The sequence below is a fragment of the Trichosurus vulpecula genome, chromosome 1 (assembly GCF_011100635.1).
Source record: "Trichosurus vulpecula isolate mTriVul1 chromosome 1, mTriVul1.pri, whole genome shotgun sequence".
Lineage (NCBI taxonomy): Eukaryota > Metazoa > Chordata > Mammalia > Diprotodontia > Phalangeridae > Trichosurus > Trichosurus vulpecula.
The window spans coordinates 96118202-96131467 of NC_050573.1; positions in this window are offsets into that span (position 1 = coordinate 96118202).

A 13266-nucleotide genomic window follows, 5' to 3' on the forward strand; every position below is an offset into this window, starting at 1 on the left:
TTTTAAATAAAATAGAGGACTTTCAAGCTTTCTCAGTGAAAAGACCAGAGCTGAATAGAAAATTTGACTTTCCAACACAAGATTCAAGAGAAGCATAAAAAGGTAATCAAGAAAGAGAAATTGCAAAGGACTTACTAAAGTTGAACTGTTTTGTTTACATTCCTACATGGAAAGATGACATGTATGATTCATGAGACCTCAGTATTAGGGTAGCTGAAGGGAATATGCATATATATATATATATATGTATATGCATATGTATTTATATATAAGTGAATGTGTATATATGTATGTATCTGTGTGTGTGTGTGTGTGTATATATATATATATATATATATATACAGAAAAAAGAGAGAGAGAGCAGACACAGGGTGAATTGAAGATGAAGGGAAGGTATCTAAAAGAAATAAAATCAAATTAAGGGATGAGAGAGCAACATACTGAGAGAGGGAGATAGGGAGAGATCGAATGGGGTGGATTATCTCACATAAAGGTGGCAAGAGGAAGCAGTTCTGTGGGAGGAGGGGAGAGGACAGGTGAGGGATGAATGAGTGACCCTTGCTCTCATCAGATTTGGCCTGAGGAGGGAATACCATACATACTCAACTGGGTATCTTACCCCACAGGAAAGAAGAGGGAGGAAGATAAAAAAAATAAAAGGGGGGGGATGATGGAGGGGAGGGCAGATGGGGGTGGAGGTAATCAAAAACAAACACTTTGGAAAGGGGACAGGGTCAAGGGGGAAAATTCAATAAAGCGGGATGGGTTGGGAAGGAGCAAAATATAATTAGTCTTTCACAACATGAGTATTGTGGAAAGGTTATACATAATGATACACATGTGGCCTATGCTGAATTGCTTGACTTCTTAGGGAGGGTGGGTGAGAAGGGAAGAGGGGAGAGAATTTGGAACTCAAAGTTTTAAAAACTGATGTTCAAAGACAAAAAAAAAAGTTTTTGCATGCAACTAGAAAATAAGATATGAAGGCAATGGGGCGTAGAAATTTATCTTGCCCTACAAGAAAGGAAGGGAAAAGGGGATGGGGGGTGGTGATAGAGGGGAGGGCTGACTGGGTAACAGGGCAACCAGAATATATGCCATCTTGGAGTGGAGGGGAGGGTAGAAATGGGGAGAAAATTTGTAATTCAAACTCTTGTGCTGAAATGCTGAAAACTAAATATATGTTAAATAAATAAATTTAAATTTAAAAAAAAAAAAGATTAGAGACACCTTGGGAAGAAAATCTTTAAAGAAGCATTGTGAACCAGTAAGTCAAATATTTTCTTGTTCATTTTGTTTCTGTTTTCTCCAAGAAACGATAAGCACAGTGGGAGCTAGAATTCTCTGCATCTTTCATTTAATTGCAAGATAGCAAAGATGTGACCTCACTGCAGACAGTGACTGCAGCCATGAAATTAAGACACTTGCTCCTTGGAAGGAAAGCTATGGCAAATCTGGACAACATACTAAAAAGCAGAGACATTGCCTTACTGACACAGGTCTGTATAGTCAAAGCTATGTTTTTTTCAGTAGTAACATATGGCTATGAGAGTTGAACTATAAGGGAAACTGAGTCATAGAATAGATGCCTTTGAATTGTGGTGTTGGAGGAGACTTTTGAGAGTCCCTTGGACAACAGGGAGATCAGATCAGTCAATACTTAAATAAATTAATTCAGGCTTTTCACTGGAACATCAAATGCTGAAGCTGAAGTTTAAATATTTTGGCCACATAAGGAAACGCAGGATTCATTGGAAAAGATGTTGATGTTGGAAAAGATTGAAGGCAAAAGGAGAAGGGAACAGCAGAGGATGAAATGGATAGACAGTATGATGGAAACAGCAAATGTGAACTTGGACAGACCTAAAAAGATAGTGGGGGACAGAAGGGCCTGGTATGCTGTGGTCCATGGGGTCACAGAGTCAGAAAGGAATGACTGAATAATGACAACAAAAGAAGATATGGCTCATTGTACAACACTGCTTATAAAAGTCTACTTGTTCCCAATCAATGTCTCATTCAGCATGTCCTCCATTACTATATAGATGAGTTTCATAAAGACTTTTTATGTCTTGGAAAAGAGACACAGGGATTGGTAGTCAGTGATGATCTTTGTCGCCTTTGTTCTTATTTTTCCCCATGACTTTGATAGTTTCCGCTCCTTCAGGTACTTTATGAATCAATTATATAATACCATCATAATTATGCCAATTCCAGAAATATCATTTCTATGTGTAGTAGGTCAGTTCTGTCTGATTTTCCCATTTTGATATTTAGTTCTGCATAAGGCCTTCCGAATCCCATAAACTGCTAGTCCTACCCCACCCCCATTTCAACTTACCTTATAAATACATTCGGGATTGTAATATTGGAGTCTAGTTAAGATAATTCTCCTGTTTATAATGTTCAAAACCTTTTGTATTGTTTCCTTTTCTGCACTTCCAAACTCCTGCAAAGATTCCCAACTTTTGCCAGTGAAGGTAGGAGATAGTCCAGTCGTTTTATCTTCCCTGTCCAGGTTGAAAAAAAAAATATGATGGTCAGTTGGAAAATGAATGGCAAACAAAACCAAAAAGAAAACTGGTAAGGAGATACACACAATGGAGAACTTCTATAAAGATACTGTGTACACATAATTATGTAGAAAAAAATATGAGATTTTTTGTAGGGGAGGGACATTGTAGTCCTTGTAGTCACATGACCAATTATTTCCACTCTCAGTCAATGATTAATCAATGACCATGCTATTGCCATAATTATCATAAAAGCAGGGATCTAATAGCTTTTTGTTCAAACATCATTCTGTAGAATCTGTAATGACAATGTTGCTAGCAGCTGTACACAGCAGGGCTGGTAGCCCAGGTTCTTTGATCTGCTTTTCTAAGGAAAGCAACTTTAGGGGGTTAACAATCTTACTTTAATTAAACATACATATATCATTCACTTAGTTCAGGGGGAAAAGCCAGCAACCTTCCCTTCAGAGAGAATACAAACAGAAATTACAAACAGAGACAATATAAACAGATCAACATTTCTGTCTAACCAAATCACAACACACAGTTACCAGAGAAGCACCAACATCTGGGTTTTCAAAGCTGGGGTGGGGGAACCTCCTTCAAAAGCTTACCCAGTGTTCTCTCCAACACTCTTTCAATAAGCATGCCCCAAAGGCAAAACACTAACCTCAGAGCTCTTATACCCTGTTAAGGGCCCTGAGGGCTCAGAGCCTACTTAGCGAAAAGTTGTGTGGCCTGGGGCCTCACTCCTGATTAGTGAAAGGGTATGGACCTGCCTCTAATCAGGCCTCCCTTTGTTGGCCCCACCTGAGGCCTATTCAATGGGTGAGAAAGATCTTTCATTTACAGATTGGCCTTACAGAATCTTACATCTCTTCATTTTTTGATGCAAAAAAATGTATAATCAATGTGATTTGGGATTCGGATGGCCATCTTTAAACAAAATGGTAACACAATAAGTTTTCAAGTGCACATGTTTTCTATGAATTCCTTATTGAAATTTGGAAATGTTTCATACCACAGACCCACTAATGTAGTGAACAGATTTTGGCTAATCTCATACATGACCATGACATGATGACCTTTCAATAGCATCTAGGTCAAATTTGTTGATTTTATGCTTTATGCTTTTTGTCTTTCTTCGCAAAATCCTTCAAGTTATATCAAAGGCACATTTCTTCTACTATTAAAGAATAACCAGCCTCAACCAGTAATCATTTTATCTGTATGATCAATCAAAGACTTTATACCAAACATCAGTGTCATTAAAGTCTTCCGAGAGTTTTTCAGCCCCAATATTGAACAAAATCAACTAAGAAAAAGAAAGTCTCTTGAACGTAGCAATAATGGAAATGGTAGGGATAGGGAGTGGACTTGTAATTTCACTGATATAAGAGACAGGGTTTGTCTCATGGGAAATTCTTGTTGGAAAAAACCAAAACAATTAACATTGTGAGGGTTCCAGGAGACAGTGAGTTTAATATAATATACCTGGGTTATACGGTAGCCATAAAAGGTAACTGAATGTTAGGCTTTATTAATAGAGCCTAGGTGTTGACAGTACTATTGCCTTCTGCCTTGGTAAGATTACTTTAAGATTATGTGCACTGTATTTCAAAGAAAACACTGGTAGGCAGGTATGTCCATTGAAAAGATGATGTGCAAATGTGCTTACATAAAACACAACTAGAAGAACTGGGAATATTTATCCAGGAGAAGGAAGAGTTTAGGGGAGATATAGTAGTGGTCTTTAAGCGTTTGAAGGGTGTTGTGTAGACGAGGCATTAGATTCATTCCACCTGATTTGCAAAGACAAACTGAAACAATACATGAAACTCTACCATTTTACAGAAAACAACTCTGCTTGCTTAATGAAAAGTAATGCATCAATAATAATGGGATTTAAAGCACTATGATGGGTCAGTTTTTTAGTCAGTCAATAAGTATTTATTAAGTACCTAGTATGTGACAGGCAAGGAGGATACAAAGAAAGGGCAAAAGGCCATCTTTACTTGCAATGAGCTCACATTCTAGTAGGGATGAAAACACAAAACTGTTATGAGCAAACAAGCTGTATTCAGGATTAACTGGAGATGATCATCAAAGGGAAGGCACTAGAATTAAGGGGGATCAGGAAGGCTTCCTGTAACAAGGCAGAGTTTTAGCTCCCTTTTAGATTTATTCCTAGGGATTTGTTGAAAGAATCCAGGAAAGACAAGAGGGAAAGATGAAGAAAAAGAATATCCTAGGTATGGGAGAGAGTGAAAATATTCAGAATTGGGAGATAGAGTATCTTGTTTTAGGAAGAGGAAGGAGACCATTGTTACTTGATTTCAGAGTATGTGGGGAAGGGTAATTTGTAAGAAGAGAGAATAAGGCTGGAGGTCAGCAGAGAGTTTAGGGCTGTATAAGTAGATCTGAGAATCATCAGCAGAGTTGATAACTGAATCCACGACACCTGAACAAATTGAGTGAAATGGTATAGGAGGAGAACGGGGCCCAGGACAGAGCACTTGAAGACACTCACTATTAGCAGATGCGATCCAGCAAAGGAGACAGAGGAGCAGCCAGACAGGTAAGGGATCTAAGATAGCAGAAACCTAGAGAGAAGGGATCAAGAGAAGAGGGCAATTGACAATATCAAAAGCCTCAGAGAGAAGTTTGAGGATTGAGAAAATCCAGTAGATTTGATAATTAAAATATCGACAAGTAACTTTGAAGAGAATAGTATTGGTTGAATGATGAGGTTAGAAGTGAGAATGAGAGTTCAGAAGAGAGTGAGAGGAAAAGAAGCATAGGCACCTATTGTATAGATCCTCCAGACATTCAGCCGGAAAAGGGAGGAAAGATACAGGATAGTAACTAACAGGGATGGGCTTTTTTTTGGAGGGTGAGTGAGACCTGGGCATATTTGTAGGCAGTGCCAGGGAAGTAGTCGTTAGACAAAGAGTGATTGAAGATAAGTGAGAGATTGAGAATGATAAAAGGGCCAATTTGCTAGAGAAGATGGGATGGAATGGAATCATTTGTGCATATATAGGGGTTTGCATTAGGAAGAAAGGCCGCCTCTTTATGTGATACAAGGATGAAGGTGAAGATAATGACAGATAGTTTAAAAGATGTAAGAATTTTTCTATAGTGCCTCTCTAATTAGAGAACTTGGACATATAAAGTACTTTAGAATATTATTAGCCAACCCTACCCCATTTTGCAAATATAAAAACTGAATCTTAAAAGAGCAAACTGACTTAACACATAACTCATTGAGCAGAAGAGCTGGAAGTGGCACCCTCAAGTCTGCCAACTCTGAACCCTGTACACTTTCCACTCTAGCAGGCTATCACTCATGAATGCCCCTAGGTAAGACTAGCCAGGCTTGATATAGCCTATAAAACAACTAGAGACTATAAGAAAAGTTCCTAAAAGTACCCCCTTGAGGGATATCTTTTTTACACAAAGTATTTTTCATCCAAACTCATTCATTGGGGTTGGTATATTAAGGGCTACCTGCAGGTTTGGTTCTTGCTCATTAATTGCTGCATGCCTACAGGCATACCCTATCTGCAGCTCAGTGTCATAGAACTAGAAGGAAAGGCTTATTTCCTTCTGTATTTTCCAGTGTGCCATTATGCACTGCAGAGAAAGGGTATATTCTTTTGCCTTCCATATTTTAATTGGAAAGTGTGGATCAAATGCCCCCAGGGAGACTGTGTGGTCTAGTGGAATTCCTTTCCCTGGGCATTTTTGTTAGGATCAGTTTGAACTTGCAAAGTGTTCAAAAGCACATTACAGGGATCATTCATTTACCCAGCTGCTTGGGAAATAGGGGTTCTTCAGGCTTTCTCTTTGACATAGCTTTACAATTTCATTGCCACTCTAGTACATGACTAGATTATTGTCATTGCCTCCTACAAGTCTCTCTGATGCTATTCCATCTTGATTATGCTAATTAATTAATCAGCCATCTTAACAAACAGGTTTGGCCATATTCTTGCTCTGCTTAAAAAATCATTCATTGCCAATTATCCCCAAAATAAAAAAAATCATTTCAAAATTCCCAAAAGATATTAACTTTTCAGATCTCAGAATGAAATTATAATTTCTGGGAATTATCAAAATCAGTTTTCAGGACTGTTTTCATGCATTTTCAGGACATTTTGTTAACAAGTTTTCAATAATGATGAGTCACCATAATAATGAAATGAGATTAATTTTCTTATGAGGTTACACAAAATGTTTCAGAAGATTTCTCTATCTAGCAGTCTATCCACACGTATTTATACATATACAAACATATATAACATAGACATGTCTATACTTACATATGTATATCCACATATATGTATTTAAAATGCATATATGATTATATATGTATATGTTTATCTATATTATACATGTATATGTATATATGTATGTATATATGTGTGTATTATATATATATATGTGTGTGTGTGTGTGTGTGTGTGTGTGTATACACACACACACACGCAGAAAATGCATGGTTTATTCTTAGGAAACAACATATGGTAATGATATTTTAAAATATCTGTCAATGACCTGACTGATTTTCTTTACATTATTATCTTTAAAAAGTTAGAGTTTAGGAGTATTTCCAAAGTACTGCAGCCTATAGTGAATATTCAAACATTGGAAATCTCCAAGTAACATTATTAGATAGTATTCAGATAATGAAACATTAAAATCTCCTAGCAAGGGAAGCAGCACTACATAGAATCGTGTCAGAATTGACAATTTAAGGACTTTGGATACTTGTTATTTTTTTTTTTGGAACACCACCAATAGTACTTACATATACTATACATATAAACTTATTCGTATTTATTTGCAAGAATGACTCACTGTTAACAGCAGACAGACCAACAAACACATACTTATAACATGACAATAACTATAAGTAAGGGTGACTGATTAGACTATAACTATTTCTCTCCTACCTGCTATTTTCCCAGTTCCCAGAAAGATTGACCTAAACCTTCAGCTCCTTGTGTCAGTGTTTGCTACACTTGTTTTTGTCTTAATGTCAGTGAATTCCTTTGAATTAGTAATATCTCTGTTATTGTTAACTTTCAATTTTCATAGGAGAACTTTACCATATTTTCCCAATTTTTCTATGGATTTTTATTGGGATTTGGCACTCCAAAAAATATAAATATATGGATATAGATATATTTACTAAGAATTGACAGGAAAGAATTCCTGCATAAAAACACTAGTCCAACCTGCTCAGTTTAGAATTACAGGCCCTCTGCTATCTGGCTCTTTTCTCTCTTTTTTATACTTTTCTGCCTTCCATATTCTACATTAATGGCATAATAGATTCTGAGATATAAGTGAAGTTATTGTATCCAACCCCTTCAATTTATATGGGGAGGAAATACAGGCTCAGAGATGTTCAGTAGCTCATCTTAGTCATAGAGCTAATGTCTAAGGCAGGATTCATGCCTAGGTATTCCTGACTTCAAGCCCAGCAACCTCTCCATTCTTTACACTAGACTTCTTTTCCTTCTAAATAAACTAGAACCATGTGTCATTCCACACATCAACCTGTGTTCTCCCTCTTTCATACTTTTTTGGTTTTTTGAGATGCTTTGAATACCTTCCTTTCCACTTCCAATTCTACCCCTCCTTTGATGCTCAACTCATATGTCAGCTCCTCCATGACTACTTCCCATATTCCCCTGGTCAGAAATTCTCTCTCCTTTGCCTAAACTTCCATAGAGCTCTGCACCTCTCATCTCATTATCAAATTTTCATTTGGGTTATAATCATTTTTCTACTTGTCACATGCCTGTTACTAAACTGCTGGTTTCACGAGGACAAAGAGTATACCTTACTCATCTTCATATCACACAGTACTTGCTGTACTGCCTTGCACATAGGCAGTTCTTAAGAGTGTGTGTATGTGTATTCTGGACTCCTTTGGCCAAATCTATGGACTTCTCAGAATAATAGTTTTAAATACACAAAAATGAAATACATAAAATTACAAAAGAAATGAGCAATTATAGTGAATCACTGTGAAATTGTAGGGAAATAAAGTAATAATTATTTCTAAGTTCATAAACCCAAGGTTAAGCACACTTGACCTAAAGTTCGATTACTCAGTGAAGAGATGGTTCTTTCAGATTCTGTTTGAGTAAGAATTTACCTGCAGCCCAATGATCTAGTTGACTCATTATTCTATGCAGTTTTTTAAAGGCCACTTTTTTTGCTACTGCTGCTTTTGGTAAGTTCCAGTTATTTTTATATTAAAACAGCTTATATGACCATAGCAAGAAGACTCAGAGGGATTGTCCCAACATAGGAAATAAGGGCATATTAAGTGTACCTCTTCAATTGCTGATTATTTACTGGTTATAAAGACTGATTATTATATTTTTACTTCTTTTTTTCAATTCGATTGTATGCCTTTACATGGTTGAGACTGTTATTCTTGTTTTCATCCTCTTCTTTCTTATTCTTCTTTCTTGTTCTTCTTTTGCTAATTCTTATTCTTTTGTTCTTGTTTTCTTATGCTTATTCTTTTTCTTCTTCTTCTTCTTCTTGATCTTATTCTTCTTATTCTTGTCCTTTATCCTCTTGTTCTTGTTCTTCTTGTTCTTATGTTCTCGTTCTTTTTGCTCTTTTTTGTTGTTCTTGTTCTTATTCTTCTTATTCTTGTTTTTTTTGTTCTTGTTCCTCTTGTTCTTTTTATTTTTGTTCTTGTTGTCTTATTCTTTTTCTTGTTCTTCCTCTTGTTCTTGTTTTTCTTGTTCTTATTCTTCTTGTTCTTTATCCTCTTTTTCTTGATCTTCCTGTTCTTGTTCCTCTTGTTGTTCTTGTTCCTGTTCTTTTTGTTCTTGATCTTATTCTTTTTCCTCTTGTTCCTCTTGCTGTTCTTCTTGTTCCTCTTGCTCTTCTTGTTCTTGTTCTTCTTGTTCTCATTTGTTTTGTTCTTGAACTTATTATTTTTCCTCTTGTTCCTCTTGTTGTTCTTCCTGTTCCTCTTGCTCTTCTTGTTCTTATTCTTCTTGTTCTTTATCCTCTTTTTCTTGTTCTTCTTGTTCTTGTTCTTCTTGTTGTTCTTGTTCCTGTACTTTTTGTTCTTGATCTTATTCTTGTTCCTGTTGTTCCTCTTGTTGTTTTTCCTGTTCCTTTTGCTCTTCATGTTCTTGTTCTTCTTGTTCTCATTCTTTCTGTTCTTGATCTTATTCTTTTTCCTCTTGTTCCTGTTGTTCCTCTTGTTTTTCCTGTTCCTTTTGCTCTTCATGTTCTTGCTCTTCTTGTTCTCATTCTTTCTGTTCTTGTTTCTCTAGTTCTCCTTCTTCTTGCTCTTTCTCCTCTTCTCACTTTCCCCCTTTTTCTTCTTTCCCCTCCTCATCCATCCTTGTCACTTTATTACTGTTATTACTACTAGTATTAGTGGTACTACTACAATTATTATTATTTTAATATTCCCCATGCCTAGGGCAGAGTCTCGCAAATTGTTGGCTCCTAAGAAATGTCTGGTGATTATGAGAATGACTAATATTTCCTCAGCTCTCCCATGGGCATGATAGATAACTTGCCATCAACGTTGTCAAAAAAAGCTTCCCACAAGGAAAAAAAGAGAGCAGAGGATTTTACTTTCAGAAAGAATAGAAGGAAAAAAGAAATTTGCAGTGATTCAAGGCTAGCATGCTATATGTGTATGTCTATCAGTGCTCAGTAATTGCAATGTGTATACAACGTTCGGGTTAAACTCCTCTTAGATGACAAGGCAGAGGGGTTGGGGTAATGGTCATATGCAAACTAGGTTATCAAAGAAAAAGGGGTGAATTTTTTTAAATAGAAGAATTGATGTCTATCTGAAAATCAAGAGGCAAAAGTTTCTGAAGATGCACACGGGAACTCTAAACTTTCCGTGTCAGAATTTGTAGATGGAAGAATGGGAGAAGGAAAGAAGAACCATAAGTGCTTAATAAATGTTGGATTATTGATTGATTTATATAAGATAATGTCAAAAGATAAACTGACACAAAATTATGAAAGGCCTCAAATGCCTTTCCATTTGATGCGATGTGATTAAACTTTACTCAGTAGTCATTAGAGAATTTTGAAAATTTTTGAGTAGAGAAATGACACAATCCTATGTGTGAAGAAGATAAGACATTCCAGTTAGATTATTCAGTATAGAGAAGGATGGAGAATAGGCTATTGCCAAAGTCTCTGTACTCAATTAGACAAGGAAAGTCTCCACTAGGATGGTGGTCATAGGATAAGGAAGAACAGATGATGAGATAGGTGTTGGAGAGATGGAATCCGTGAGAGGGTCTAACTGGCAGTCTAATTCACTCCTATGGTGATCACGTGCAAGGAGGTGACACAACGAGTCCAGCACTGGGTCTAGAGTCAGGAGGACAAGAGTTCAAATCCAGTCTCAGATCTGTGTGACATTCAGCAAGTCTCTTAACCTCAGCATGCCTAAGCTTCCTCAACTGTAAAATGGGGATTATTATCTACCTTGCACGTTGTGAGAATCAAATGATATATTATTTTTTACTCAACGGTTTATCTTTACTTTCCAACATTCACTTTTAGAAGATTTTCGATTCTAAATTTTTCCCCCTTCCTCCTCTCCCACTTCCCCAAAACAGCAGATCTGACATAGTCTATACATGTACAATTATATTAAACATTTCCACATTAGTTATCTTGTGAAAGAAAAATCAGAAAAAAGGGAAAAACCATGAGAAAGAAAAGAAAAAGAGAGAACAAATAGTCTGCTTCCATCTACATTCAGACTCTATAGCTCTTTTTCAGGATGTGGTTAGTATTTTCCATCGTGAGTCTTTTGGAGTTGTCTTAGATCACTGCATTGCTGAGAAGAACTAAGTCTATCAAAGTTGGTCATTGTACAATGTTGGTGCTACCGTGTGCAGTGTTCTCCTGGTTCTTCTCCCTTCACTCAGTATTAGTTCATGTAAGTCTTTCCAGGTTTTTCTGAAATTGGCCTGCTCATCATTTCCTATGGAACAATAGTATTCCATTACATTTATTCATCCATTCCCCAATTGATAGGCATTGCTTCCATTTCCAATTCTTTGCCACCACAAAAAAAAGAGCTGCTATATTTTTAATATATGGATCCTTTTACCTTTTTAGGATCTCTTTGGGCTACAGACCTAGTAGTGGTCTTTTTGGATTCAAGGGCATGCACAGTTTTATAGCCCTTTGTTCATAGTTCCAAATTGCTCTCCAGATGGTTGGATTAGTTCACAACTCTACCAACAACCCATTAGTTTTCCAATTTTCCCATATCTTCTCCAACATTTATCATTTTCCTGTTTTGTCATATTCACCAATCTGACAGGTGTGATATGGTACCTCAGAGTTGTTTTAATAATGAGACAATTTTTCAAAGTGCTTAGCACAGTTCCTGCCACATAGTAGTTGCTATAGACATTCTTATTTTCTTCCCTTCTCTTCTTCCATTCACATAGCATTTCATCTCTAAGCAGAGAATTCTGAAATCTCCATTTGTAATACTTATCATTATTCTGAGCTTTAGGCTAATATTTTCAAAAGTCTGTAAAACATATACATCTAGATTGTGTGATGACACATCAAAATCCCTCACCCCAAACGTGGTTGTGTGTGAAGAATCGTCTAAGGGAAGAGGAACTTTGCATGCTTGAAAAATGTAATGTTTTCTACTCAAATAGAACTATGAGTCACCATGTCAGAAGGGTCAAAGAAAGAAGATATGAGTAGTAGTAGCAGGCAAATCCCTGTTGAGAAATACTGTACTAGCCACTTCTCGACCAGGCATTGAAACATCACAAAAGTCAGCTATCATCCTAGGGCATGTACTTAATAGAGAACTTCAAAATATTGTCTTACCATATTATAAACAAAACTATGTAATAACCAAGACCTTAGAGAAGTTAGAGGAATGAACATTTCTTAGCATGTTGCAATGGAAATAATATTGTGTATATAGTCAGAGGACAGGGGTTCAAAGCACAGCTCTTCTGCTTTTACTTTTGTGAGTAACGCACTTCATTTCTTTGAGCCTCTGTTTCCTTATCTATAAAATGAGGGTGTTGGACTAAAGAACTTCAGAGTTCTCATCCAACTCTAAATCTATGTTCCTGTGACTTGTTCCTTTTGGCTCCAGAGAGTAGAACAAGGAATACCTGGGAAAACTGATAGAGAGCAAGATTCAATTTGATATAAGAAAGAACTAGTTAACAATTAGATACCAGAATAGACAAAGCCGCCTTGTGCAACAGGACACAAAACCAAATGTGTTACATCAAATATTCATTAAGCACCTATCATAAGCAGGGCTCCTTGCCAGGTGCTAGGGAAGGAATAGCAGGTTAGATAAGATATAGCCCAGCTCTTAAGGACTTTATTTTCTGGCAGGAGGCTGATCCCAAGAGAGATATCTAGAATACACACTGAGTGTTGTGCAAATCTTAAAGAATTATCAAAATGTGAGTTGCTGTTATGTGCATTAGAGATGTCAAGCGAAGTACACAGTGAGTTCTGAGAGGGAAGATTGTTATCAAATGAGTGAGTCAGGGAAAAGTTTCCTAGAAGAGGTGGCAATTTAGTTGGGCTTTAAAGGATGCTTAGGAATTTAATGGGCAAAGAAGGGAAAGGAGGGCTTTTAAGACATGGTGAATTGCATGAGTAAAGGCCCAGATAACTCAGCAGAGCAGAGACAAAGGGAAGAGAGTTGTAAAGATAGCCTGGAGTGAAC